Source organism: Castor canadensis, chromosome 8, assembly GCF_047511655.1.
Source record: "Castor canadensis chromosome 8, mCasCan1.hap1v2, whole genome shotgun sequence".
NCBI lineage: Eukaryota > Metazoa > Chordata > Mammalia > Rodentia > Castoridae > Castor > Castor canadensis.
The window spans coordinates 77,973,396-77,987,185 of NC_133393.1; the positions used below are offsets into that span (position 1 = coordinate 77,973,396).

The 13,790-nt window shown below is 38.0% G+C and overlaps 3 long non-coding RNA genes across 3 annotated transcripts; all 3 read left to right on the plus strand.

The window, feature by feature from the left end:
• The first annotated feature begins 248 nt into the window (after window positions 1-248).
• On the plus strand, window positions 249-3,398 carry LOC141425498 (uncharacterized). The gene is made up of 4 exons (XR_012450502.1): window positions 249-277; window positions 2,198-2,251; window positions 3,233-3,286; window positions 3,380-3,398. It is a non-coding gene; the product is annotated as an uncharacterized lncRNA (long non-coding RNA).
• A 5,142-nt stretch (window positions 3,399-8,540) lies between these two features.
• LOC141425497 (uncharacterized) lies at window positions 8,541-9,419 on the plus strand. The gene is made up of 3 exons (XR_012450501.1): window positions 8,541-8,675; window positions 8,807-8,860; window positions 9,350-9,419. It is a non-coding gene; the product is annotated as an uncharacterized lncRNA (long non-coding RNA).
• Window positions 9,420-11,055: 1,636 nt separating this feature from the next.
• Window positions 11,056-12,924, plus strand: LOC141425496 (uncharacterized). The gene is made up of 4 exons (XR_012450500.1): window positions 11,056-11,089; window positions 11,543-11,596; window positions 12,443-12,496; window positions 12,892-12,924. It is a non-coding gene; the product is annotated as an uncharacterized lncRNA (long non-coding RNA).
• Window positions 12,925-13,790: the final 866 nt, after the last annotated feature.

The window sequence follows — 13,790 nt, forward strand, 5'->3', positions numbered from 1 at the left end:
ATCATTTCTTTAGTAGCCCATTTACAGATATACTCATTGAATGTAGGTTGAAATTAAATTAATAGAAATATATGTTTCTGTACAATGTGGCTTGTTCTAGCATTCCCATCTTTTCCATTTGAACACTGGAAAGAACTAAGGGAATGTGACATTCTTCCCTGATTGTAATCTAATACATAAAGTAATCCTTTTGAATTGAATTAAATTAAGAATATATATTTATAAAAACATTTTTGTTTTTAAATTCTAGTGCCATCGAAACAGCCTGAAGTTGAAGGTATGAGAAGATTTAAAATTATAAATGTGCATTTGAATAAAATGGTGTTATATTAGCTAGAATAGGAAATAGTAACAGATGTCTTTACCATATTAATAAAACATGAACTTCAATTTGACTTTGGTAACATAGGGCCTTTTTTTTTTGGTGGTACTGAGGTTTGAATTTGGGGCCTGTGCTTACACTCTGAATCTTTTAAGCCATGCCCCCAGTCCTTTTGCTTTTTGTCTGTTTGTTTGGATAGAGTCTAATACTTTTGCCTGGGCTGGCCGTGGACTGCAATCCTCCGCCTTCTTCTTTCAAGTTGCTAGGATTACAGGGATTACAGGCATGTTTCAGCATGCCTGGGCTAACTCAGAGTTTTTGTTTTCTCTATTCTTATGCCCTCTTCAGTCATTAAATTCTACACTTATACAAACGCAAACAAAAGTAACTTCCAAAATACCTCCCTTATTAAAAAAAAAGTTAGTACCATAGTTCTTAGCATATTAGAATTGCTGGTCATGCCATTCTGTGAAAATTATTTAGCTTTTACTGTATTGTGCTGTCTTTTTTTAATCTTAGCAGTTTTAAAAGATAAGCAATAGAAGCTCATTCTTCAGAACATCTCACTTTTTCTTAACTTTTCTTACCCTTGTCTTTTAGCATTTAAATTAGGATATAAGCTCCCTGAAAAAAAGGCATTTTTATCTCATTTTGTTTATTGCTATAGTCCTTATATGATGAAGTATTTGACCTTAATATCTGTCCATGTGATCTATTCATTTCTGCATGTTGTTGGAAGGGGATCAGGCCTCATGCATCATTAATGAATCACTTGTAAGAGATTTGCATATAGCAAATACTCATTACATTTGAATTTAATTTGGTTTTTATTCAGTACTCCATTTGAATAATGTAGGCATTATTTTCCCTACCTTGTTTGTGAGGAAACAAGTTCAGAAATTTTCACTTGTTTGCAAATAGTCAAATCTGCTTGATTCCAAAACCTGAGCTCTTTCTCAGGTTTCATCTTTTCTCAGGAATCATCTTCTGCTGATTCCTCAGTTGAAGATGTTACTATATGCACACCCTAATCTTTAGTCTGGACAATTGGAGGCAAATTTCTTCCCTTTCAGTTTTCTCTATTTTCAGATGCATTCTGTTCAAAGTAGTGGTCAGTGGTTGATCTCCATTCATGTCATTTATGTTATCAATATACTTTAGCAGCCACCCACTCAACTTCACATAAATTCTAAATTCTTTAGTGTAAGGTTTGAGTCCTAATCTACTTTCCAAACTTCTCATTAACCCCCATCATACCAACTTTTAGCCTTCCTGAATTACTTGTCGGCACTGTTATAAAGTCCCTTTATAAGAATTTATTTTACAAACTAGTCACTACAAAGTTATTTTCACATATAATTAGAGCTAAATTTACAGTTTTTAAACTCAGTCTATGTTTATGCAATATATGTTTTCCAAAACTTGGGTTCTCCCTGTGTTTCTGCCTGATGTGCCCCTTCCTGGATTTCAACTAGACAAATCTTACCCAATGGTAAAGTCCAGTTCAACTGCTGTCTCTTTCAGAAAGCTGTGCTTGATCCTACTAACCAGGAGTAATGCTCAACAGTTTCCCATTGTCTCTAGTACTCAACATGTGTAAATTGTCTTTTCATTAGAGAGCTAAGGCACTGAGAGTAAACCAGGTGAACATGAGAGACTCACCTTTATTTAACCTTTGTCAGACAGCAACAGGAAAGTACACCTCATAGAACCATCCAAGAGGAGAAACTCCTTTTTAAAGAATTATGGTTCTGCCAAGTGTTCCCCGTGCAAAGTTACTTGTTATTGTAAAGAACATACATAAGACTTCACAATGGATGATTTCTCATGGCAGAATAAGTCACTAAAGTGACCCCTGGACTTTTTATGTTTCAGGTACCACTGGAGTAACCACTGGCACAACTCTAGTTCCCAGTAGTTCCAACACAGGTGAGAACAAGCAGGGTAGAATTTTCTCATGGGGACTTCTCTAAAGGATATATTTCTTTAGGTTTTAATTCTAGACAAGGTTGTTCCTATACAAATCCATTATCTTTGATGGTTTTCCAATCATGCCTTTTTTCCTCCTCCATCTCAGATGCCATAACTTCCTTAGAAAGAAATGAAATCATTAAAGGTAGAAGAGCCCCTGCTGAGTCATTTCTGATCATTGCCCAGTAGACAGTGTTGCTCAAACATACCACACTGTTTTATTCCCCCATTTTACACATTTTATGAATGAAAATCAGCTACTAGATAACAATTGGCAAGATTTAGGACCTTGGAACTTTGTTCTACCACAAGGAACCCATATACCGCACCAAAGAGTGAAGTCAGTAGCAGTCAGACACATAAGTACTATTCAAATGAAAATTACTTAGACAATTAAACTTGAAATTTATTTGAGCAAAGCAAACAAGTCAAAAATGTGATTTGTGAATTGGGCAGCTCCCAGGTTCTATAAACTCAACCAACAATGTCATCAGACATTGGAAGTGAGAAGTACAAAACAACTTTATTGGCTACAGCCTAATTAACCAGCAGTTGTTTACAGCCTGACTGGTTTATTGTTTGCAGCCTAATGAGTTAACTGGCTAAAAAGCCTTCTGCAACTAGCCAAGTTCCTTTACTGTGATCAAGCTATGTTGGTTTAGTCTGTTGACCCAGAGTGGGTGCTCAAGAAAAACTCCTGTACAAAATATTGTTTAACAATACTGAGATAAGTTCTGTTTCCTGGCAATGAACCTCAAAGAATGACACTTAAAAGTCTAGAATTTTGTCAGGAAATTTGCTGTGGGAAAGACATGCTGTGTCAGAAACATGAATTAATTCTTTGTATTAGAAAGCTCAAAGAAAGAGTTTCCTAATATGGCAAGAAGCACAGAGTTTTAAATTAGAAATTCTCTTATCACAACCTTTCTCTTATTTTAGGAACTTCTGGTAGTGTCTCAGGCAAAACCCTGGAACCTGGAAGTCATATCACAGGTAACTCACCACATACTAGGGAACCAAGAAAGGGGCCATTTAAGTATTTCAAAAGCTCCACCATTTACTTAACACCTTTCCTTACTTTTTCAGAGGCCACAACAGCAATAGGGACCACCAGAATAGGACTGCCAAGAGGTAAGCCTTCTTGTTCTAAGACTTGGGGTTTTATAGGTTCGTTTTAGGGGATTACAGCAAACAGAATATGAAGACCAAAGACACATTTCCTCAGGGACCACAATACATAAGACCAAGCCAAATTGTTATTCACTCTAGATGTGCCTACATGGAAGGGTCCTCCACCAAGTTTCTGCTGCCCTGGCTCCTGAAAGCCAAGAATGAGTATGTCACTGTTTGAAGCTTACAAAATTTCTTTTCACAGGTACCACAATTATTTCTCCTGAAGTCAATAGCAGTTCAGAAACTTCCAACACAGGTAATACATAAATGAAACACAAGTTGAATTTTTGTCTCATAAGAGTTATATGTCTGTACATGCTTTCAGGGTTGTCATGAAAAACAACCAGGAAAGAATCACAGGAAGTATTTAGAAAAAAACTTTATCTTCCATTTTTCTGCCCTCTGTAGTCACTCCTGGCTCTGCAGGGAGACATAAAACACTAAGTAAAACATACATGAATTCTAGAGTGTAGAAATGTTTATTTGCAAGGCTGCTATGAATAATTAAACCAAGGAGATGACATGAGAGAAGAATACTAATGATTTATTATTTGGAACACTAAGTTCTTGGGAAGTGTTTTACATTGGTACAGGCCATTAGCTGTTTCCATGATAGGTTAATACATACTACTAAATATACTTTCCCTTGTCTTAGTTGTTTCTGCAGTAGGTTCTGGAACATCTGTTTAAAAAGGGATTTTAACAACAAGTGGTATTTTTGTAGAGTTAGTCTGATAAAATGACACAAACTAACCCTTCCTAGTATTCCTACCCCTCAGAACTTAGTTTTGTTCTATTTTGTCCCTCAGAGGCTACAACTTCCACAGAAATTTTTGGCACCACTGGATACAAAACAGGTGAGAGGCCGAAACTCAGGTCTTCATTGTTACCACTCGTTATGAACTACTAGGGTGGCCTACAGAAAGAGTTTCTGGAAAGAAATTTGTATTTACTAATACTATAGTTTGAGGCCAACTAATTCTTTTTCAGTTTTAAAAGATTTCCTGAAAAGCTGCCAAAAGTAGAATACAGAACTGCAGCTGTAATCCCTGTAGGCAGAATGGTTACACTAATTGTTCTGAGTACTTCATGCTCTGAAATTGTAAACATTTCGTGCTGTTGAATGGGGAAGAGTAATAAACTTCCTATTCCTAAGAAATGGGAGCTTTTTTTTTATTCATATGTGCATACAAGGCTTGGGTCATTTCTCCCCCCTGCCCCCACCCCCTCCCTTATCACCCACTCCGCCCCCTCCCTCTCCCCCCTACCCCCTCAATACGCAGCAGAAACTATTTTGCCCTTATCTCTAATTTTGTTGTAGAGAGAAAGAACCAAGAAATCTGCCTTGCACTATACAAATATTTTATTTTTGTAAATGAAGAGCCAAATATTTTCAATGTCTGGAGTTCTCAGCACACTCATACCTTTCTCTGTGTCCACAAGGTAGCATCAAAGAGCCAGATCACTAGGATCAAAGCAGGTGAAAAACGCCTTGCTTTCTGACGTAGAACACTTGGATGTTTCTCTCCAGCTGAGGGCATTGTCACTCTGTTTTGGTAATAAAATGGTTAATGAGAAATTACATAGAGGATTATTGTCAGGGAAGAGCCAAGAGAAGAGTCAGGCATGAGGATAGGCTTAGCTCTTCCTATAGGCAGGACTTTAGGAACAAAATATGGAACACCATGGTGATCACAGTCTTCTTTGTGTTTCAGCAACTACCACGGTGGCTCCTGGCAACACTGTTGCCTCTGGCAGTTCCAATACAGGTGAGTCTGCAGGTTGACAGGAAACCTTTCAGTGGCACTCCTGTAATTAGGTGTCTCCTCTGGTTGTTATTCTTTATAGGAGTCATACCATATTTTTCATACCTACTTTGAGTGACTTTCCTGTTTTTTCTCTCAGAGGCCACAACTTCCCTTGGAGGACATGAAACAACAAGAGGGGGAGGTGCTACAGGTAAGGGTTGTTAGACTATTGCCTTAACCTCTAATAAGTCTCAAGAAAGCTTGCGGTTTAACGTGTTTCTGTGCCACTTATCTCTCCCATATTGAGCATTTTTTGATAAAATGTTAGCACTGTGGATTGACTAGTGTTCAGAAGCTAAAAATTTCATTCTTATTTGTGATGCTTGAGCACTGTCTCCTGCCATTCCCCAAGGCAACCCTGCAGCCATTTAGCTGACGGTTACATAGATGATCTAGAGAGAGCTCCTGTCTTTCTATTATTGGACCTGATAATTAGTATTTCCTTTGGGAGATTTACATTGGGAAGTTACCTTTGATCATTTAAAATCCAGTATACTAAAATATTGAACAAATATAAAATTCTTTTCAACTTATTTGCATATTACCCTATGCCCACTTCATGATGAAGGAATTGATTTGTGACTACCCTTTTCTAATAGCTAACACTAGTATAGTCAATAGAAAGACTCTGGAACCTGGGAATTACAACACAGGTGAGTCAAAAAGCACACAGGGGATTCTACACAATGGCCAATCAGGAGATGAGCTCCTAGGGTAACATAACTAGGCACTTCCCATATTCCAGACTTCACCCATGCTTTGCTTTGCTGTCAGAGTTCCACATGACAGGGCAGAACCATCCAGTCAGGATTGTCAAGAAGGATGTTTGTTAGTGTGAGGTTTTAGAGTGCTGCAGTCGTTGATATTGCCATAAGAAGGGGACTCAGGTAAAAAGGAGAAAAAAACTTGTAAACTCAGGGAATAAGAAGGCAATGTAATAACTGTATTGTCTTTTTTCCTTAATTTTTTTAATATAGCATTTGTAAATAGTACAGCTATATTTCCAGAACACTATTTGATGGAGTGACTTGGAAATGAGGGTGTTAGCCTAGTAGTACTCACCTGTGACTATTCCTGAGCTTACAAGGGCCTTCATAGACCATAATGAAAACAAACCAATGACAGATAAATAAGTGATAAGAAGAGAAATGTCCTATCTTCCCTTCAAAGAAAATGGCATGATAGTTTCTTTTAATATTTTTATTATATTATTGTTGTACTGGGGGTACATTGTGACATTTATAAAAGTTCTCACCATATATCATAGTTGAATTCACCTCCTCCATCATTCTCCTTTATCTCTCCTCTCCCCATTCCTGAAATAGTTTCCAGAGGTCTCAGTTTTCCATTTACATACAGGTATACACAGTATTTGTGCCATATTCACCTCCCATACCCTTTCCTCATCTCCTCCCTTCTTCCACTGCTACCAATCCCCCCAGGCAGAACCCATTCTTCCCTCCTGTTCTCCAATTTTGTAAATGAAAAAACAGATGACTTTTTTTGTTTAAGATAGCTACACAGGGAGTTTCTTTGTGACATTTTCATGTATATATGTATTATAGCCTGAATTGGTTCATCTCTATTTTTCTATTATTGTTTAAATAAGTACAAGTAATATTATCAGGAAGACACTAAACCATTACCATTAGTACTACAGTCTAGCAGATTAACTCAACATGCTCTATTTAATACTTCCCAGCAGAAGAAAATAGCTAATTTCAATTTTAAAACAAACTTGTGAACAAAGAAAAGGAAACCAATCTTACCACGGACCTTTGACAAAGAAGGCAAGCACTTTGCTACAGCTGTCAGGCATTGGTGTGTATCAAGGCACATGGGTTTGGGTATCCAGGCAAGCCCTCTGAGAAACCCCTTATGGTGATTTTGGGAGTTTTAAAAATCCTGTATTCATTCTTGTAAAAGACCATGATAGTTGAGAACTGTCTTAGTGAAACTTCTGTGGAAGGAAATGTTATGTAGGACAAATATGAATTATTTCTAAGACTGTAAGTCTCAGAGTAATAGTTTATTGCTACATGAAGAATCATGATTCCTATTTATTTAATTTTATTTTTGAATGAGCATACATCAATAATACAAGGAGATTTCATTGTGATAATTCTGTCCATGTACACAGTGTACTCTGAGCACATTCACTCCCTCCTTTGTCTTTCCTCTTTAAATCTTTGCCAGACAAGCAGTTGAACCAGTGATGACCATCCCTTTCTTATTTTAGGTACCACTGGTGTCATCTCTGGAACATCTCTGCAACCTGGAAGTTACCACACAGGTAAGTCTGAAATACATGCAAAATTTGAGCATTGGTGGCTTGGGTGACGTACTCTGACAGCAGCATGGTGTATCCTTCCACATCCTAGTCTTTACACCTTCCTTTGTTTCCTCTCTCAGTGGCCACAACTTCCACAAGAGGAAGCAGGACTACTCAAGCAGAACTTTTAGGAAGTCAGCTTTTTTAGGCTGGGGCTTTGGGGTTTATTTCAAGTCCCTGTTTGGGTAGCTGTAGTGAAAACATGAGTGTGAAGGTGGGCAGAGGAAAAAGGTCTGCATTTCCTTTGGCAACACAACATGCCAGAGTCACAGACCCTGTATTGCTAGAAATCCCATGGCCTTGGGTATCTTATCCATCTTGATTTACAGGGACTAAGGCCCACAGAGCTACACACAGGGACAAGGACAACTGGCTGGCTGCCATCTGCCTATTAAGACCCCAGTCCTTTAATCCAATTTGCCTTTTTTCCTAAGCATCTAACGCATTGACTTATTTATTAAGTTTATTGTTAGCTGCTAGTTTCTGGCTGCTAAACTGTAAGCTATATTAGAGGAGGGTGCTGCCTATGATGTCATACACGTCATAAAGGTGTCGGAGGACTAAAGGAATAGCCTATTTCTAGAAAGAAGAAAATGTGAATTCTGGAAGCAGTCTATCTCACTTAAAGGTTTTCTGACTTGAGAAAAAAATAAAGATGATAAGTATTGTCCTCTGTTCTTAGTACATTCAAATACTTTTCTGGCTTTCATCCCATGGTAGGTACCACTGTGGCATCAGGAGGTGGAGCATCTGGTATTGTGACAGGTGAACCTGAAAGAAAGCTACCTTGTCCCCCTGTCCCAGGGTAGATGGAATTTCAGGGGAGGTGACCTCGGCTTGGTAACATTACTAGTATGATTTCTTTGTTAATGATATGGTGAGTGCATATGATTCTCATCTCTTTGGGAAGCAGTGAAAGACCCTTTGGAAAAGATATGCCCAGATTCTTTTAAAGGCAGGTCTATAGGAGACAAAGACCACTCACTGGGATGATTTCATACCTTTGATGTTTCAGCCACCTCTGGGGTTACCCCTGGCACAACAGTTGCTCCAGGCAGTTCCAACACAGGTGAGTTAATGAGGTACCAGAGAGTCTTCCTCAAGTCCACCTATGATGAGATTTCTTATCCACTGATATCCCATGTAAGAAAACTATCGTATCTTTTCCAATAATCTCTTTCTTACTGTCTCCCTTCTCAGAGGCCACAACTTTTGTAAGAAAAAGTGGGACACCAAGCATCAAAATAATCACAGGTGACCTCCGTTAAGAAACTAACTATACTTTCTAATAATTTTCCAACAGTCTTGCCTAGAAACTATTAAAAGTCTTTAAATTTAACAAATTTGTTATACTGGGAAAGAAATTACCAGATGTTCTATATATCAACACATACAGTTCAGACATTAAAGTTCTTTCCTTTTGTGTTGTGCTTTGTGGACCCCTCATCAGGGCATCCTGGGGCCCATTCTCTGATCAGTCACAAAGGTGATTTGGGTCCAAATCCATCTGCAAGCAACTAAGCCCTACCAATAAGGCCTGGTGGTAGAGGACTTTGCCTGTAAACTCGCCAAAGGAAAATATGTTCCATGGAAATATATCAATTATCTCTTAAAACTAGAAAGTCCAGAGATAAAAAATTATTTCTATATTAAAGAAACAAGTGATTTTTTTTCCTGTAAGAGTTTATTCCCATTCCATAAAGGACAATGAGCTGACCAACAACCACAATCTTCTTGTTTCAGGCACTACTGAGGGCATTTCTGGCAAAACTCTGGAATCTGGACGTGTCAGCACAGGTCAGGAGTTCTAAACACGACCCCAGTCTACAACCACACCACCTGGAATGCACTCAGTCGCGTCTGAACATGACAATGTAGGGCAATGTACTCTATGGGAGACCTAAGGTCCTATCCAGTCTGTATCTTAAATATTTCTCTTTCAGAGGCCACAACTTTCCCAAGAGGCCGTGAGACCATTAGGGTGGGACTGACGGGAGGTGAGCTTTTCAGTCTGAGGCCTGTGGCTCCCTTCACTTCTGTTTTTTATTACTGCAGTGAACAACTAATATGGAGTATGAAGGAGGGCCCAGCATTTTCTCTGGGGTCATATTGTATCATATCAAAGGAGACAATTATTCAGCTTGGGGGTTTCCTATGTATCAGCTAGGCTGTTCTCAGAGTTCTGGCTTACAGAGACTTTTTTCCCTGAAAAAAAACAACAAAAGAAGCTTAGGAAGATGTGGCATGTATTCGAGCACCCCAGGAATTCTAATTCTCCTTACTCTATTTTCTGTCATTTCTCCCGTGTGCTCATATCTGATATTTAGTGTTTTTGTTTCCCCTTACTGGAGAGCTTCATAAAAGCAAATAATTATTAAAGTGCCCCAAGCTTCATAAAAGAGTCCACTGACTAAAACCATGCTTTATTTTTTCCCCCTGTACACCAGAGAATTTGTCCCTGGATGTGAAACAGTAATTTGAAGCCCTGTTCTTTCCTTACTACATAGTGGACACAGGAAGCACAGTAGCAATAGCAATACATCCCTCTCAGGTTGACCTGGGAAATGCAGTGAGTGGAGTTATTTGTCCATTCTTTCAGAGATTAAAAAGTCCTCAGGAAGGGCTTCCAGTGTTTCAGTGCTACATCTGTGCTGCCAAGATTAATTGGAGGAAGTAATGCTTTATTTTTCCTTGTTTTTGCATTCTAGTTACCACTGGAGAATTATCCAGAACAACCATTATATCTGGAAGTTCTAACACAGGTTGGTTAAGAAGGAAATGCCTTTTATTTAATCTCAGACATCATGATAGCTTTTAGGGCTGGTATGATAAAATTTCACACCAGTATCTCCTTCTAGTACTCCAAATTCCCAGACTTTATTATTTTCCTATTGCTTTGTTCAGAGGCTACAACTTCCACAGAAGTAACTGGTCCTGTTGGAACTGAATTCAAGACTGGTGAGAATACAGTTGCCCATGATTTGGGATCATCAAGATTAGAATTCTCTGAACTTCCCTTGGGAGACTTTGCATTATATTTAGGGTTGGTACAAATGAGCCAAACTAGGTTTGTAGTTAGAAATAACTTTGAAAATCTACTAATTCTAGAATCCAGCCCAGCTGCTCCATGTCTTAGAATGGGATTGTATTTCTCTATGGTATCACCAGCATTTCAGCTAGAATCTACAAAGTTCTCTCTTTGTATCTGTTGCCTCTCTCTCTCTCTCTCTCTCTCTCTCTCTCTCTCTCTCTCTCTCACACATACACACACACACACACACACACATGCACACACACAAACAGATGAAGAGAAAAAGGGAAATAGAAAAGCACCATGGAACCAGAATACATTCATGTATATGTGTGCATACATATATGTCTATAAATTTGTTTCAATATTCAAAGTTTTCATTACATTTAAACCTATTATCCCTGCTTCCTGTCTCACAACAGAGATTACTGCAGCAACAGTGAGCCAAGCAGGTAAGCATTGGGGAAAAGATTTCCTCTTCTTAAATTCCATCAGAAGTGCCAAAGTACCTCACATTGGGAACATTGTCTTCCTATATTATGATTTGTTGAAAGCAGGAAAATACATCTAATTTACCATGTGCTCTGACCACCAGATTTCTGTTGTGGGAAATAAATGAATGAAATGAATGCACACATGCACATATGCTTACATGCATAAGGACTATCCCTTTTAGATTTAGGTCCTCTTGTGACTTAGACATGTGACAAACTCAGTTCCTCTGTGTGTCAGGGACCTCTGAAGTATCCCCTGACACAACAGTTGCCCCTGGAAGTTCTAACACATGTGAGTTCACAGTTTGGAAAAGACTTTTCTGAGTATGTCTTTCCTTTTGGTATGTCTATGCATGTACACCAAATTTTTATTCTTTTCTCCATGAATCTTTTATGTCTTTTCTTTGTTAGCAGCCATGTCTTCCCCTGTAGTGAGTGGAACAGCTGGAGTTGGAACCCCTACAGGTAAATGCTGACAGCCCACCTCCTGCGTCTCAGTAGACAAAGTTGCTGAATTATATTTAGTATTTATACTTCTGTGAAGAGAATTTTTGGAACAAAAATTACTGGACAGCCAGGACTTATTCTAATAACTAAAGATCAAGCACTCAAGCTCTTTTCTCTGTTCTTCTGCTTCAAGAAAACTTTATCACAGAGCTAAGGCACTAAAAATTTGTTAGGTTATTGGAAGAGAAATGCCTTTGTTTTGCTCATTGATATCTAAAGGAAGTAATTCAATTGCTGAAACTTCTGTAATTTTTTGTTAGATAGAAATGGTATATGGGAAACATATTAACTCCTAGTTCTGACTACTGAAAGAGCTTGTTGGCACATTGAGAAAACACAGAGTTCCTTAACCCCTGTGTGAGTCCATTTTCTTCTCGTTATGGGTAAAAAACTGACATACTGATCCTTATCATTCTCTAATTTCAAGTTCAAATATTATAGGGACTGCCAAATTTCTAATACTTAAAGCAATAAATAAGGATGATAACAATAATATATTTGTCATTTATAAATTCCAACTATATGTATTTTTATTAAGAAGTTTGCATAAATTATTCTAATCAAAGACTATCTAAAGCTCAGTTAAGAGCCATATGAGTTAAAAAAATATTTAGACTTAATTTTTAGACAACTAAACTTCAGTATTGAGTATTTACATTACTTTCACAGTCAGAAGAACTTCTTTTCTGACTTTTATTAGCTAACAATAAGTTTGAGATTGTGCTTATCTATTGCAGTGGGAACCCTTAGCTCATTCCCTGTTCTCAATACTTAACTCATTTTGGTTCCCTTTCCTTTGTTTAGAGACCACACCTTTCCTTGGAGAAAGTGGCACCACTGCAGCAGAAATAAAATCAGGTGAAAATTTGGAGTTTTCATTATTTATTAATGTGGTTTAATACCAGTTCAATAGATTTGATTTTTTAAAATTAATTTTATATCAGAATAGCTTTAAATTGTTGAAAATTGCTTTCAAGGTTAAAATATTTCAGAGGACCCAGGGTTTACTTTTGAATTTGGAACCACTTGGGCCTGGATTTCCAAAAGGCTTTACTTTTGGGGAATTATCTCAGGGATCTAGGACGCTGGATCCCTGGAGTTTTATAATTGTCCTAGCTCAGAAATGTTTCCCCTTTGAGAAAAGCTTTGTCTGTATAACATTACTGACTTCCATTCAGCGTAGAAATCATTATGATATCATATTTTTAAGATAAAATACCTATACTTTTTATTTTTCATTTTATTTTCATTAGGGACCACCACTGAGGCATCAAGAAGTCAGACAGGTGAACATGGGAAATGCCTTTGATATGACCTTTAACCTTGGAAAAAAGAAAATCAGGGAGTCATTGCCCTTGGCCTTGCAAAAGCACACAGTACAGATGGAACATGTCTCACCTTCTCTCAGTTATAGGAGCAGGTCTTTTGCTGTTTTGAAATCACACATAGACATGTTGTTAGCTCTGTTTTTCTAAGGATTGCAAAAGTATCACCATGTGCTCTTTCTTTTCCCTATGTGCAGACACAGGGGGTGTCCCCTCTGTTACAATTGCACATGGGAGCCCCGGTGCAGGTAAATTAACAAGCTGGGAGGGACTACTGTTTGGAGAAGGCTCCACAATAAACTGTCTCTCCATGTGATACTTTTCTCAAATTCTTTGAATCTTGGCCCTCACCTCCACTTCTTTTCAGAGGCCACAGCTGTCTCTGGAATCAGAAAAGCAGTAACAGTCCCAGGGAAAAATGTTCAGCCAATGAATTCCTCCTAAAATTTTGATTGGTTGAAATTAATTCAGAGTAATTTCTGCCACTGGAAATCTTTGTCTGAGATCCCATATCTTTCCAGTTATATATAACAGAATATTCTTCCTTTCCTTCAGAAGCCAAGACCACTGTACAAGGAAGCCAGGTGTCTAGCAGTCAAACAGGTAAGCATGAAAAAGTATCTATATGTCTCTGTTATTTACCAAAATTCAGAATAAGTAGACATCTATTCTGAGAACTTAGCCTTTGCATTTTCTTCTACTTTGGAAACAAATGCATTTGTGGAAAAGTAAAATAGGATCCCTAGGATAGGTCTCCTGTGACTTAAAAGAGGTGTATAATGTTTTTCTGTTTAGCCCTTCTTTTAATGTAAAGTATCAATCCCTTC